This window comes from Tachyglossus aculeatus, chromosome 16, assembly GCF_015852505.1.
Source record: "Tachyglossus aculeatus isolate mTacAcu1 chromosome 16, mTacAcu1.pri, whole genome shotgun sequence".
Classification (NCBI taxonomy): Eukaryota; Metazoa; Chordata; class Mammalia; order Monotremata; family Tachyglossidae; genus Tachyglossus; species Tachyglossus aculeatus.
The window spans coordinates 32,858,608-32,872,367 of record NC_052081.1 but is presented as its reverse complement, the minus strand read 5'-3'; the positions used below and the strand labels follow the sequence as shown (position 1 = coordinate 32,872,367).

Sequence of the window (13,760 nt, the reverse complement as noted above, 5' to 3'; positions counted from 1 at the left end):
GGCTGGATTTTATGATTGAATGTGTAGGTTGATTGAGAGAGATGAGTTGAGGATAATACCAAGGGTGCCGGTTTGGGAGACAGAGAGTGGTGATGGGTGTCTACAGTGTTGGGAAAGAAATGGGGAGGACAAAGTTTGGGTGGGACGATGAGGAGTTCTATTTTGGACACGTTTTACTATTTGAGAGCTGCAGATTTTCTCTGTGAACTTATTTAAGATTAATTCCAGAAATATTTTGGTAATAAACATGTATAAAAGCCCATTGTTTTGCCTATAATATAAAATAAAATATATCATTGATGGTTCCTAGAATCACAGTTCATTTCGGGTGTGCTTCCAGGTGCTATAGGCACTTGAATGCACCATCTGCACTCAGAAGAGTTTTAACTGCTGTCTTCATTGTATTTAGTCTACAATAGCTCCTTTTTATATAGTTACACAGTAATGAGAAGAAACACAGTGCTAAACACAAAACTACACGGTTGTTTTATGGCCTGGGTCTTTACTGGGTTTTTTTCCCCTCAAAATTTGAATCTAGCAGGGGCTCTTTAAAACTAGTTCTTCCAGGATTTCAGTTGAGTCATACTACATCGTTTTCTTCAAACACCCTTTTAATTTTCAACTTGACCTCTAGCAGCTGTGCAGATTTTCCTCAGTCGAAAGCCTCCCCCCCACCCCTTCCCACCCTCCGTGATTATTTTGAAGTAACATGGGAGAAAAAAGATTATAGCTTAAGGACAGAATTTTCTTTTTTTCCTGTAAGTGCCTGATGGTAATTGTACAGCCTGGAAGAAGGAACATACTTTCGTATTCAGCATTGGAAGGGCTGCTGCTGCTGCTGCTGTTGCTGCTGTAACTAGGGCTGGAGCTGCAGTGTGTGTCTGTGCAGCACTGCAGAATCCACACCTAAAGAAGGAAAGACACATACACTCATTTGGACATATAGGAAGCCTTGGACCGTCACTTGGTAAGCAAATTTTTTATCCATTTTGTTAATAATTGTGTGAAGGGGATGATAATGAAAAAGAGTGTGATAGCAGACATGTTTAAAATGGATCGTTAATTTGCTCTTCCTTCTGGGGATTTTAGATTTAGCTGGTACTGCTCTCGGCATGCTGGAGATTAAGCTATTCTTGTACTTAGGGCACTTTATTAATCACAACTGAAGATGAGTGCAAACATTTTAAATTATGGTTTTTTTAGGCTTCAAAATATCCAGCTCCTTTCCATTGTTTCTCCCTTCAATATACCATAAAAATAAAACATTATAAGCAGCGCCAAATTTTTTCTGTTTTAAAGCACCCAGAAGAAGTGGTGTTTTTTTAAGGTGCATTTACATATAACACCGAAGCAGAAGGAGATGGTAGCAGAAAAGAGTTAAATTCCCATAATCACAATCCAGTGAGGAAAGACAATAAGCAGAAAGGATAGATGAATCTCTATTCGTAGACACACTTCATTTTCAACATTTCTTCAAAAAGGGGAGGAGTGAGGGAAGGACTACATTTTAATTAGGACATTTTTGTGAAGAAGGGAATAAGGTGGTGGGAGGAGTATGTTATGGGAAGGGATGGAATGAAGTGAGGAGAATGTGCGAGGTGGAGGAAAGGAAGTGACTTGTCTGTGTGGGAATGGAAACTAAGAGAAATATGGGTGGGGTGATCAAGTTATTCGTGTTGTGGAGATGTTTCGTGGAGATGACCCAAAGCTGGTGAATAAGAAGAATGGAGCAAGGGAAGACTGTTCCCCTGGATGTGAGATACTGCTGTGGGGGGAAGATGGGGAGGGAATGAATGCAGACAAGGTGTGGACATATGTGGGAGAGCTAATCGGGGTATAGGATTTAAGGGGAAAATATGAACCGAAGAGGTAAGTGACAAAGGGTCAGCTAAAATCACTACTGAAAATCTTGTGCAGGGTGCTGCTGTTTTAAAGTTTTTAAGGGTCTGTGTGTGGTTCGAAGGGTGGTGTCACTGCCACATTCGCCTTGTCCGTGGTCACTGGAAAGCTCCAGCCTCCACCTTTTTTCCTTTGGACGTTTGCCTGGAACAACATTGGTGGAGAGACATCCCCGTGATAAGAATGTCAGGATTGATGTCTCGCCTCCCAGTGAGTAGGCGTGAGAAGAGGGAGGCTGGCTCCAGCCCTCTGGGACTTGCTTTCTGTGTTCTTTAGTTTTTAAGGGCAGGGCCCCCTTTTTTTTTTTCCTGAAGCCGGAGTGCCGTGGGCTTTTAAATCCTGTGACCCGAAGGTGGTCACTGGACATTTCTATATGGTGAAATGGAGCTTGAGAGCTCAATAAACACCGGTCGATTGCCTTGCCTGAATGTCTGTCTACCCCTCAAGAATGTAAGCTCAGTATAGGCAGGGTCCGATGACTCCAAGCGCTTAGTACAGTGCTCTGCACGGTAAGCGCTCAATGAAAGCTGTCGATGGATTGATAGATAGCAGAGCGTGGTTTAGGAGCTGCGGAGCTTAAGCTGATTGTAACATGAAGAGATTGTAATGTGCAAAACTCTATGGCGTTTCCAGTGACGATGTATGGATCTGAAAGCTGGATAGTGAAAAAATAGGATAGAAAGAGCAACGATTCTTTTGAAATGTGGTGTTGGAGAAGGCTTTGGCGAATACCATGGACTGCCTGAAAGACAAACAAATGGATTTTAGAGCAAATTAAACCAAAGTGGTCTTTGGAAGGCCAAATGACTCGACTTAGATAAGCTTATTTTGGACACATAACCAGGAGGGCTAATTCTCTAGAGAAGACACTAATGCTAGGAAAAGTTCAGGGAAAACGTGGAAGAGACAGGCCGGCAGCTAGATGGATAGAGACCATAACAACGATAAGGGAAGAACCATTAGAAAGGTTGCGGATTACGGCAGAAGACAGGACGTTCTGGAGAAAGTAACACTTAGTACTGTGCTCTGCACACAGTAAGCGCTCAATAAATATGATTGAATGAATCGGAAACGACTCGATGGCATTTAATAATAATAATAATTATGATAATAACATGAAGAGAAAAGGATAGCCCCCAAGGCAGGGGGCTATTTGGATTGAGGGAGAGGGGGAAAAGGGGTGCTGTGGGGGTCCAGCTGCCCCTCTGCAGAAAAGGGGGCTCTCCAGCCCTATTTCTCTCATGGTTGTCCCAACCCCTGGGTCAGCTAAGGCTGCTGCCACTGGATGTCATGGATTCATTCATTCATTCATTCAATCATATTTATTGAACGCTTACTGTGTGCAGAGCACTGCACTAAGCGTTTGGGAAGTACAATTCAGCAACAAGTAGAGGCAATCCCTGCCCACAACGGGTCCACAGTCTAGAAGCAGGGGAGTGGACAGGCATCAAGACAAGTAAACAGGTATCAATAGCATCAATATAAATAGAATTTTAGATATATACCCATCAGTAATATAAATAAATAGAATTATAGATATATACATATACACAAGTGCTGGGGGGGAGGGTAAGAGGAAAGGGAGTACGCTGCTCATGTGTGGACTAAGATGGTTGTCACTGACAGATGTGGCTGCAGCAGATGCCTGAGGACAAGAGAAGCAGCGTGGCTTAGTGGAAAGACCCCGGGCTTGGGAATCAGAGGTCATGGGTTCTAATCCTGGCTCCCCCACGTCTGCTGTGTGACCTTGGGCAAGTCACTTTACTTCTCTGAGCCTCAGTTCCCTCATCCATAAAATGGGGATGCAGACTGTGAGCCCCACGTGGTACAACCTGATCACCTTGTATCCCCCCCAGCGCTTAGAACAGCGCTTTACACTTAGTAAGCCCTTAACAAATGCCATTCATTCATTCATTCGTATTTCTTGAGCACTTACTGTGTGCAGAGCACTGTACTAAGCGCTTGGGAAGTACAAGTCGGCAACATACAGAGACGGTCTCTATCCAACGACAGGCTCACATCATCATTACTATTATTATCTCCCACCGATCGGCCTTCATGCGGCTGGGACCCGGGGCCCCTGGGCGAGGAGGAGGAGGAGAAAGAGGAGAAGGAGGAGGAGAAAGGAGGAGGAAAGAAGAGGAGAAAGGAGGAGGAGGAGAAAGGAGACAGGAGAAAGGAGGAGGACAAAGGAGGAGGAAAAAGGAGGAGGAGGAGGAGAAAAGAGGAGGAGGAGGAGAAGAGGAGGAGGAGGAGGAGAAGAGGAGGAGAAAGGAGGAGAAGGTGAAGGAGGAGGAGGAAGATGAGGGGAAAGGAGGAGAAGGGAGAAAGGAGGAGAAGGTGAAGAAGGAGGAGGAGAAAGAGAGGAGGAGGAGGAGAAGAGGAGGTGAAGGAGGAGGAGGAGGAAGATGAGGGGAAGGAGGAGAAAGGAGGAGAAGGTGAAGAAGGAGGAGGAGAAAGAGAGGAGGAGGAGGAGAAGAGGAGGTGAAGGAGGAGGAGGAGGAAGATGAGGGGAAGGAGGAGAAAGGAGAAAGGAGGAGAAGGTGAAGAAGGAGGAGGAGAAAGAGAGGAGGAGGAGGAGAAGAGGAGGAGGAAGAGGAGGGGAGAAGGAGGAGGAGGAGAAAGGAGGAGAAGGTGAAGGAGGAGGAGGAGGAAGATGGGGAAAGGAGGAGAAAGAGAGGAGGAGGAGGAGAAGAGGAGGAGGAAGAGGAGGGGAGGAGGAGGAGCAGAAAGGAGGAGAAGGTGAAGAAGGAGGAGGAGGAAGATGGGGAAAGGAGGAGAAAGAGAGGAGGAGGAGGGGAAGAGGAGGAGGAAGAGGAGAAGGAGGAGGAGGAGAAAGGAGGAGAAGGTGAAGGAGGAGGAGGAGAGGAGGAGGAAGAGAAGAGGAGGAGGAGGAGAAGAGAAGGAGGAGGAGGAGAAAAGAGGAGAAAGGAGGAGAAGGTGAAGAAGGAGGAGGAGGAGGAAGATGAGGGGAAAGGAGGAAAAGGTGAAGAAGGCGGAGGAGGAAAAGATGGTGAAAGGAGGAGAAAGAGAGGAGGAGGAGGAGAAGAGGAGGAGGAGAATAAAGGAGGAGGAGAAGGAGAAAAGAGGAGGGGGATGGAGGAGGAGGGGGATGGAGGAGGAGGGGGGTGGAGGGGGAGGGGGGTGGAGGGGGAGGAGGAGGGGGATGGAGGGGGTGGAGGGGGAGGAGCGGGGAACGGAGATCAGAGACGGAGGGAGGGAGCGGAGGGGGCGGGGAGGGGCGGGTCGGCCGGTCGGCCGGCTGGCCAAACAGTCCTCCCGCCCGCCCGCCCACCCGCCTACAGCGGGGCAGGGAGCGCGGGCCGCCCCAGGTGTCTCCGCCTCCTGCTAGAGCCGGGCCCGGGCACCGGGCACCGACACCCACCTCCTCCTCCTCCGCCTCCTCCGCCTCCTCCGCCCGCACGGGACCGGCGGCGGCGGCGGCGGCGGCAGGAGGAACGGCCCCCGGCGGCGGCCCCCGGCCGCCCCAGCCCGCGCCGAAGGAGGGAAACACAAAGCCGGCTGCTGGCGGAGAGGTAACCCGGCCCGCTGGGCGGCCCTCGCCCGCTGCCCCGGGGACGCGGCGGGGCCGGACGGACGGACGGACGGACGGCCGGACGGCCGGGGCTCCAAGGGGGAGGGACCTTTGGACCGCCCCAGCGCTTCGCACAGTGCTCGGCACCCAGGGAGCGCTCAGTCCATGCGATGGACTGAATTGAGTGAATGAATGAATGAAAAGGAGGCGGGAGAGCGGCGCGGTGGGGGGGGGGGAGAGAGGGGGCTGGAGCTCGCTTCCGATTGGTCGAGCCCTTGCGGCCGCAGGTAAAAATCCCGGGCGGCGGGGGGGGGGGGGGGGAGCGCTTCTGCGTCCGGCCGCGGGGGGGCGCGCTGGAGGGATGGCAGGAGGAGGGACCGGGCTCGCCGCTAGGGGGCGCTACGTGTGCCCACGGGGAGGTGGGCCTTTATGGACGTTCAATCAATCAATCAATCAATCGTATTTATTGAGCGCTTACTGTGTGCAGAGCACTGTGCTAAGCGCTTGGGAAGTCCAAGTTGGCAACATAGAGAGACGGCCCCCTCCCAACAGTGGGCTCACAGTCTAAAAGGGGGAGACGGAGAACAAAACCAAACATACTAACAAAATAAAATAAATAGAATAGGTAGGTACAAGTAAAATAAATAAGTCATCATCATAATCAATCGTATTTATTGAGCGCTTACTGGGTGCAGAGCACTGGACTAAGCGCTTGGGAAGTCCAAGTTGGCAACATAGAGAGACAGCCCCTACCCAACAGTGGGCTCACAGTCTAAAAGGGGGAGTCGGAGAACAAAACCAAACATACTAACAAAATAAAATAAATAGAATAGATAGGTACAAGTAAAATAAATAAAAAGTCATCATCATCATCAAGCGTATTTATTGAGCGCTTACTGGGTGCAGAGCACTGTACTAAGCGCTTGGGAAGTCCAAGTTGGCAACATAGAGAGACAGCCCCTACCCAACAGTGGGCTCACAGTCTAAAAGGGGGAGTCGGAGAACAAAACCAAACATACTAACAAAATAAAATAAATAGAATAGATAGGTACAAGTAAAATAAATAAAAAGTCATCATCATCATCAAGCGTATTTATTGAGCGCTTACTGTGTGCAGAGCACTGGACTAAGCGCTTGGGAAGTACAAGTTGGCAGCATATAGAGACAGTCCCTACCCAACAGTGGGCTCACAGTCTAAAAGGGGGAGACGGAGAACAAAACCAAACATACTAACAAAATAAATAGAATAGATAGGTACAAGTAAAATAAATAAGTCATCATCATCAATCGTATTTATTGAGCGCTTACTGTGTGCAGAGCACTGTACTAAGCGCTTGGGAAGTCCAAGTTGGCAACATAGAGAGACAGTCCCTACCCAACAGTGGGCTCACAGTCTAAAAGTCCCATTTACTGAGCTCCCACTGGGTGCAAAGCACTGTACTAAGCGCCTGTGAACGGCTGTCAGGGGGAAGGGCAGCAGGAAGCGCCCAGTAAATACGATTGAAGGAATGCATGGACGTATTTATTACTCTATTTTACTTGTACATATTTATTCTATTTATTTTGTTAATATGTTTTGTTGTCTGTCTCCCCCTTCTAGACTGTGAGCCCGCTGTTGGGTAGGGACCGTCTCTGTGTGTTCCTAACTTGTACTTCCCAAGCGCTCAGTACAGTGCTCTGCACACAGTAAGCGCTCAAGAAATACGATTGGGTGGAAAAAAAAATGAACGGTGTGATTTTGTAAACGTGCGTTCAGTCCTTTTAATGAGCGTTTATTGGGTGCAAAGCACTGTAGTAAGCGCCTATGAACGGGTGGGGGGGAAGGGCAGCAGGAAACGCTCAGTAAATACGATTGAAGGAATGCATGAACGGTGTGACTTTGTAAATGTGCATTCAGGCCTATTGAGCGCTCGCTAGGTGCAAAGCACTGTACTAAGCGCTTATGAATGGGTGTGGGGAGGATGGGCAGCAGTAAGCGCCCAGTAAATGCGAATGAATAGTGTGACTTTACAAATGTTCATTCAGTCGTATTTATTGAGCACTCACTGGGGGCAAAGCACTGTACTAAGCGCTTATGAATGGGTGTGGGGGGGAAGGCAGCGTATATGACTATGAACGTTCGTTTAATCGTATTGAGCGCTTACTGTGTGCAAGGCACTGTACTGAGCGCTTATGAATGGGAGTGTCTGGGGGAGGGCAGCATGTGTGACTTTATGAACGTTCATTCAGTCGTATTGAGCACTTACTGTGTGCAGAGCCCTGTACTAAGCGCTTATGAATGGATGTGTTTGGGGTGAAAGGCAGCGTTTGCGACTTTATGGACGTTCATTCAATCGTATTTATTGAGCTCTTACTGTGTGCGGAGCACTGTACTAAGCGCTTATGAATGGATGTGTTTGAGGGGAGGGCAGCGCGTGTGACTTTATGAACGGTCATTCAGTCTTATTGAGCGCTTACTGTGTGAAAAGCAGTGTACTAAGCGCTTACGAATGAGAATGTGTGACTTTATGAATGGAGGTATGCGTGTGTTTGTGTTTGTGTGTGTGTGTGTGTGTGTGTGTGTGTGTGTGTGTGTGTACATTCACTAGTTCCCTCGAGGTGGGAAATCTCCAGCAGTCGGGACAATCTCCCTTCCCGGGAGGAAAGGGTGAGAGGCGTACTGGCCTCCACTCTGTCTTAGAGATGCCCTTAATGGAAGGACATAAACATATGGTAAAAGTGTATCTGAAGGGAGGAGAAACAGTAAACTGGGCCAAGTCCTTGAGGACCCCAGGGAAAAGGGCATTTTTCATTTTAAAAAGCTCTGTTAAAAGCAAACCTCCACATCACAATGTTTCCTAACCAGGGTGACTGGAAAGATTTGGCAGCGGTTCTGATTTGTGTGTGTTTGGGGCACAACTTCTCTAAGAGTATACGTGATTGTAATCCAGGGCAAAACCGTATCCGAGGAAATGAATTGGAGTTTTCTAATTAAAATGCCAAAGGTGACCTTAGGTGGGATATGTTTGTCTGCGGAGAGGAATTGCAAGTGTGTGACATTAACAGGCTTAAATCCAAAATAAAACATTCATTTACCTTGAGTCAGGAGAGTTGACATTGACTCGAGAAAGCGTCTTGTTGGGGAGAAGCTGAAATTAATAGGGATTTAGGGAAAGATCGAAAGTGATCGATTCCCATATATGCGACTTTAAAAATGGAAAAGGACAAAGCACCAGTTGGCTTGGGGCCATCTCTTCTATATGCAAAGTTGCATTAAACTATGTTGCAATCAATCCTTTAGTTAACACAGTAAAACACAGAGATGTGTTGCCATGCATTCAGTTAAGCTAAGGTCCACCATCAATCCTAAATCATGCAGTCAAGACCTAAGCTGTTGGGTTTCTCCTCAAACCCCTGCAGTGGAGTTTTGAATGGGATACTCTGAGTTACACTTAAGTAGTTTTGAAATCAGTGACAACAAAATGTTGATGTTAAAAGAATAATGTGAACCATTATCACTTTGTAGCTGCCAGTTACTTGAGTTTGGGAGCACTCAACTGGTTTTACAACCAGGACACGGATTGATGTACAATTTAGTTTCCTCTGTTTAAAGTAACTGAATTAGTGTAATTAGGTGTGAGAGAGAGGTTAGTTTGGTTTGAAAGATATTTGACTTTTGAGCCTTCCTCTGAAATGTACCATCTGTGTCACTGCATGTCTGGGTCCCTGGAAAATGATAACATTGCTTCTCTTGATCTGGGAGACTATTTTTATTTTCAGAGCTTTTTTTTAAATTTGAGTGTCTGTTTTATCCATTTCTGACTGATCTTGGTCCAAAGAAAAGTATAGCTTGACCTGTAGATTTTAATCCTTTATTTATTTGATTTGGATTCCACACCAAATCAGTGTCAGTATGGATTCTCAGTGTTGATGAAATTGTGTTTTTAAGTCAGCATCTTTCGTGATACCGACATAAAAAGTATGGCATCAATGTGACATCAAACTTCAGAGTATATTAATATTTTCCAGAGTTGTGGTAGTGTCAAACCGTCTTTATGACTGTGGGACCGAAACCTACCACATGGCTCATCCAGATTTGTGAAATGTTAAATCAGCATCACCCATAACCCATAATTTAGTTTGAGGCAAGACCCATAATCAACAAATAAGTCTTAAAGTATAGCCAATTTATGAGCATAGAACTAGTCTTTGTGACAGTATAGTTTTGCAGAGAATGATAGAAAGATAAAATAGAGAAGCCCCCAAGAATTTGTTCTCTGACTGGTTTTGTCTAATATCTTCATAAGTGATCTAGAAGAGGGACTGAATAAGGAAATCTCCAAGTTCCAGATGATCCTAAGCTCTTTTGCGTGGTGAAATTCTGAGACGATGAGGATCAGCAGCAGAAAGACCCCAATCAGGGTGCCAAAATTGCCTTAAGAGCAAGGGCATGATCCTGCACTTAGGAAAAACAATCCAAATGACAACTTCCTCTCCCATAATGATGGGGTTGTTTTCAAGTTGTAGCCTGCACACCGTGGCCAACCCCACACGCATACATAAATCATTTTCTTCCGATTTCACATTGCATTTTATCCAGCTAGGTGTGCCTCGTTGGAAGAATGTTCCTTACTTTCCTGGCAGCATTTGTCCAAAATGAAAGGGCAAAAGGACCATTATGGGACAACTGACTGCAAGGCGACTGACTGACTGACTCAGGAAAAAGGCTTCAGAGTAATGTTGATTTCACATCATTGATCCAAATGTGCAGCACTAGCAGAGTAGGCCAGTTGAAATGCTAGGCATTAGTATGAATGGAATAGAAAACAAAAGACAAAAGTCCTGCTGCTCCCTAAAACCACCCAGAATGGTGTGTGCAGTCCCTGCATTGTAGGAAGAATACCAGAGTGCTGGAGAAGTATCAGAGAAGGGCAGTCAAGGTGATCGGGAGAATGGAGAACCTTCCTTATGAGGAGAGCTTGATTGAGTTAAGCCCCTTCCATCTGGAAAGATAAAGGCTTAGCGGGGACATGATGTAGAATCCAGAAGGGTGTGATGGGGCACATACAAAAGTCTTAATTAAATTCGACAATACCAGAACTAGGGGACACCTACTGAAGCTTCCGGGTGATAGGTCCAAATGGAAATACTTTATCCCCGCAGTATATGGAATTTATTCGGTAAATTATGCAGCAGAAATATCAGGAGGTGTAATTGGGGTTTGGATAAACTCATGAATGAGGATCCAAAATTGATAATTAGAGGGGTAGTTCCTGAAATGGAGGGGAAAAATTGGGACTGTGTCAAGGGAAGCCCTTAAACATTAGATTGGATATCTAAAAGTGCAGCCATCACAAGATTCCTCAAGCAGCATGAATATATGAAAGTAGAATATTGAGCTTGGATAAACCTGACTTAGTATGACCTTGTAATGAGTTTTCCTGTGTCTTTGTGTTTTCTTCAGGCTTACTGCTCTTCTGTAGAACAGTAGTGATTTTTGGAAAACTTCAGAAAAGACACCCGAGTGTCTTCTTGTGTATAACAGTTCCTCCATGGCTGTCTCAAAGACTTCCAATTGATTCTCCAAACCCATTGAGTTGCAGAAGTTTCCTGACAAATTGGAAATGTTTAAATATATTCTGTACTTGCTTCCAGGTCCCTTGTGTCTCTAAACATTTATACACACACACACACACACACACACACACACACACACACACACATTTATAGGTGCCTATATAAATACATATATGTGTGTATATATATCTATCTATACTTCTGTGATCAATCAATCATATTTATTGAGCACTTTGTGTGTGCAGTGCACTGTACTAAGCACTTGGGAGAGTTAATAATAATAATGATGGTATTTGTAAAGCGCTTACATGTCGCAGGCACTGTACTAAGCGCTATGGTAGATGCATGGTAATCAGGTTGTCCCACAGGGGACACACAGTCTTAATCCCCATTTTACAGATGAGGTAACTGAGGTACAGAGAAGTTAAGTGATTTGCCCAAAGTCACACAGCTGACAAGTGGCAGAGCCAGGATTAGAGTCCACGACCTCTGACTCCCAAACCAGTGCTCTTGCCACTAAGCCATGCTGCTTCTCTATGTAATAGAGTTAACATACTGTATGAACACAGTCCATATATAATTGATAAATATGCATCATATCTATAATATCTTAAATATATAAATATATCTCATATCTATCTTATCTTATATACACATATGTATATGGCTGTATTTGAAGAAGAAACCATTGATGGAATTTACCAGTGAGTGTGTCTGAAAAGGTGGGAATGCTCTGACCACACCACGTGCACCCAAAGATTACTGCTGAGTTTGCTTTTTATAGCACCTGACCCTTTTCAGTTTTGCTCCTTTGCTTCACAGTCTTCTAAAAGCTGTCACTTGAAATGAGCCATTCGTTTCTTGACTGCAGGGCACCAAACAGATCTGCCTGCTGCGATTGTTTCCCAGCTCTGTCGTTTCTTTGACTGAGGCTGCACTTTGTTTCCTTAAAATATTTTCCCATGGCCTTTGCTTTCAGTTGCCCCATTTCAGTTCACCCTAACAGCTGCTGTTTAGGAATCAACCATTCTCCCTACATGTCACACCCAGTGAAGTTGTGTTGGGAGAGTGTAGCTTCATTGCCAGCAGACTGGCTTTGCTGTTTGTGATTGTCTTGTTACTTGATGGGGAGTGTGGCCCATTAGTGACCCTGATGGAACTGCTGAAGAGTTCCTTCATTCATTCAGTTGTATTTATTAAGCGCTTATTGGGTGCAGAGCACTGTACTAACTGCTTGGGAAAGTATGGTACAACAATAAAGGGTGACAGTTCCTGCCCACAATGAGCTGAGTTGTCTGGTGTTTGTGATGGATCCAGACCACTCAAAGGTATAGAAGATTCGATGGTACTACAACTCTTAGACCTTCAGTTTGATCTGAAATCCTTTTTTAATGCTATGTCTTAAGTGCTTACTATGTACCAAGCACTATACTAAGTGCCGGGGTAGATACAAACTAATCAGATTTGGCATAGTCTGTGTCCCACATAGGGCTCACAGACTTAATCCCTATTTTACAGATGAGGTAACTGAGTTTCAGAGAAGTTAAGTGACTTGTCCAAAGTCACACAGCAGACAAGCCGCAGAATGGGGAGTAGACTCTGGTTCCTTCTGACTCCCAAACTCTTGATGCCATATTTCTTCTATGTCCTCTCTTGAAGGCTTTCAGAAGAATATACTGGTCTTGTTGACTAGATATTTCTTCGTTTTTGTCAAAAGTTGTCTTGTGCTTCACATGAAAGAGAATTCTTGGATGACATTCAGGTCCATAGATCCAATGAAGATCTTTGGTTTTGTGTAGGATTTCTGTGGTCTAGCCTGTTTCATGCAGTTTTCTTTGAAATTTTTGTCAAACCATTGTTGACTATGGAAAGTGATTGACAGTCGTGGAGTCAATCACTCCAGTGCTTAGTAGGGTGCCTAGCAATTAATAAGCACTTAACAAATGCCATTTAAAAAAAGTCATCAGTAACTCCTGGGTGCTTATCTTTAGGGCTTTGGTGCTTGTAGCCTGTTGAGTTGTTTTTATAGTAACTTATTCATTCATTCATTCAATCCTATTTATTGAGCGCTTACTGTGTGCAGAGCAATGTACTAAGTGCTTCACGTATATATCCATTTGCTTAATTATCAAAATGATGTCGACAGTGCCCTACTAATGGTGGTAGCAAAAATTAGTTTGATAGAACCACTGAACCCTACCATATATTCTGGTAGTGTTGTGCAAAGGATCATGAAAAGCACCTTCAACCTTCTCGCAAACACCGTCATGTAGATTGGGTTTTACCTTCTTAATGGACATCTTAGCAACCAAATCTGCTCAGTATTTGCCAAAGCCAAGTCTGTTTATGGTAGCAAACACTATGTAATATCCACAAATACTGTAGCAGTCTTGATACTGCTTTCTATACGTTTCCTAGAGCTCTTGGTACTTCAAAGATCATGTCTATCCTGTCACTTGGTCTGAAGCCACATTGCTGTTCAAGGAGTGCAGTGATTACTAATGATCCTTGGAAAACTGTCTGGAGAAACCGTAGTGGGTGGTGAGCATCATGTCAGCAATGGAGAGCAGTAAGATCCTCAACTAGTTTACCCAAGTAGTTCTCTCATCCTCTTCTTAAAATTTTTAAAGCCTTATTGGCATATTAGTCAATCAATGTATATCTTTCAGGTTCTATGTGTTCCCAGTGATGCAAGGACAGTATCTGAGATTGTGAAGGACAGTATGGATTATGCATATGTTCATTTAATTTAAGTGGTCACTGTGTAAGT

The 13,760-nt window shown here is 45.2% G+C and overlaps 1 protein-coding gene across 3 annotated transcripts in view; it reads left to right on the top strand.

The window, feature by feature from the left end:
• The first annotated feature begins 715 nt into the window (after window positions 1-715).
• ADD3 (adducin 3) overlaps window positions 716-13,760 on the top strand; it is a 112,787-nt gene continuing 99,742 nt past the window's right edge. Inside the window, exon 1 of one of the 3 annotated variants that reach the window (XM_038758328.1) lies at window positions 716-967. The gene's annotated coding sequence lies outside the window, so the exon portion shown is untranslated. Of the gene's footprint in view, window positions 968-5,342; window positions 5,436-13,760 lie in introns of those variants that run through there. The other 2 variants (XM_038758329.1, XM_038758327.1) reach the window with 2 other exon arrangements.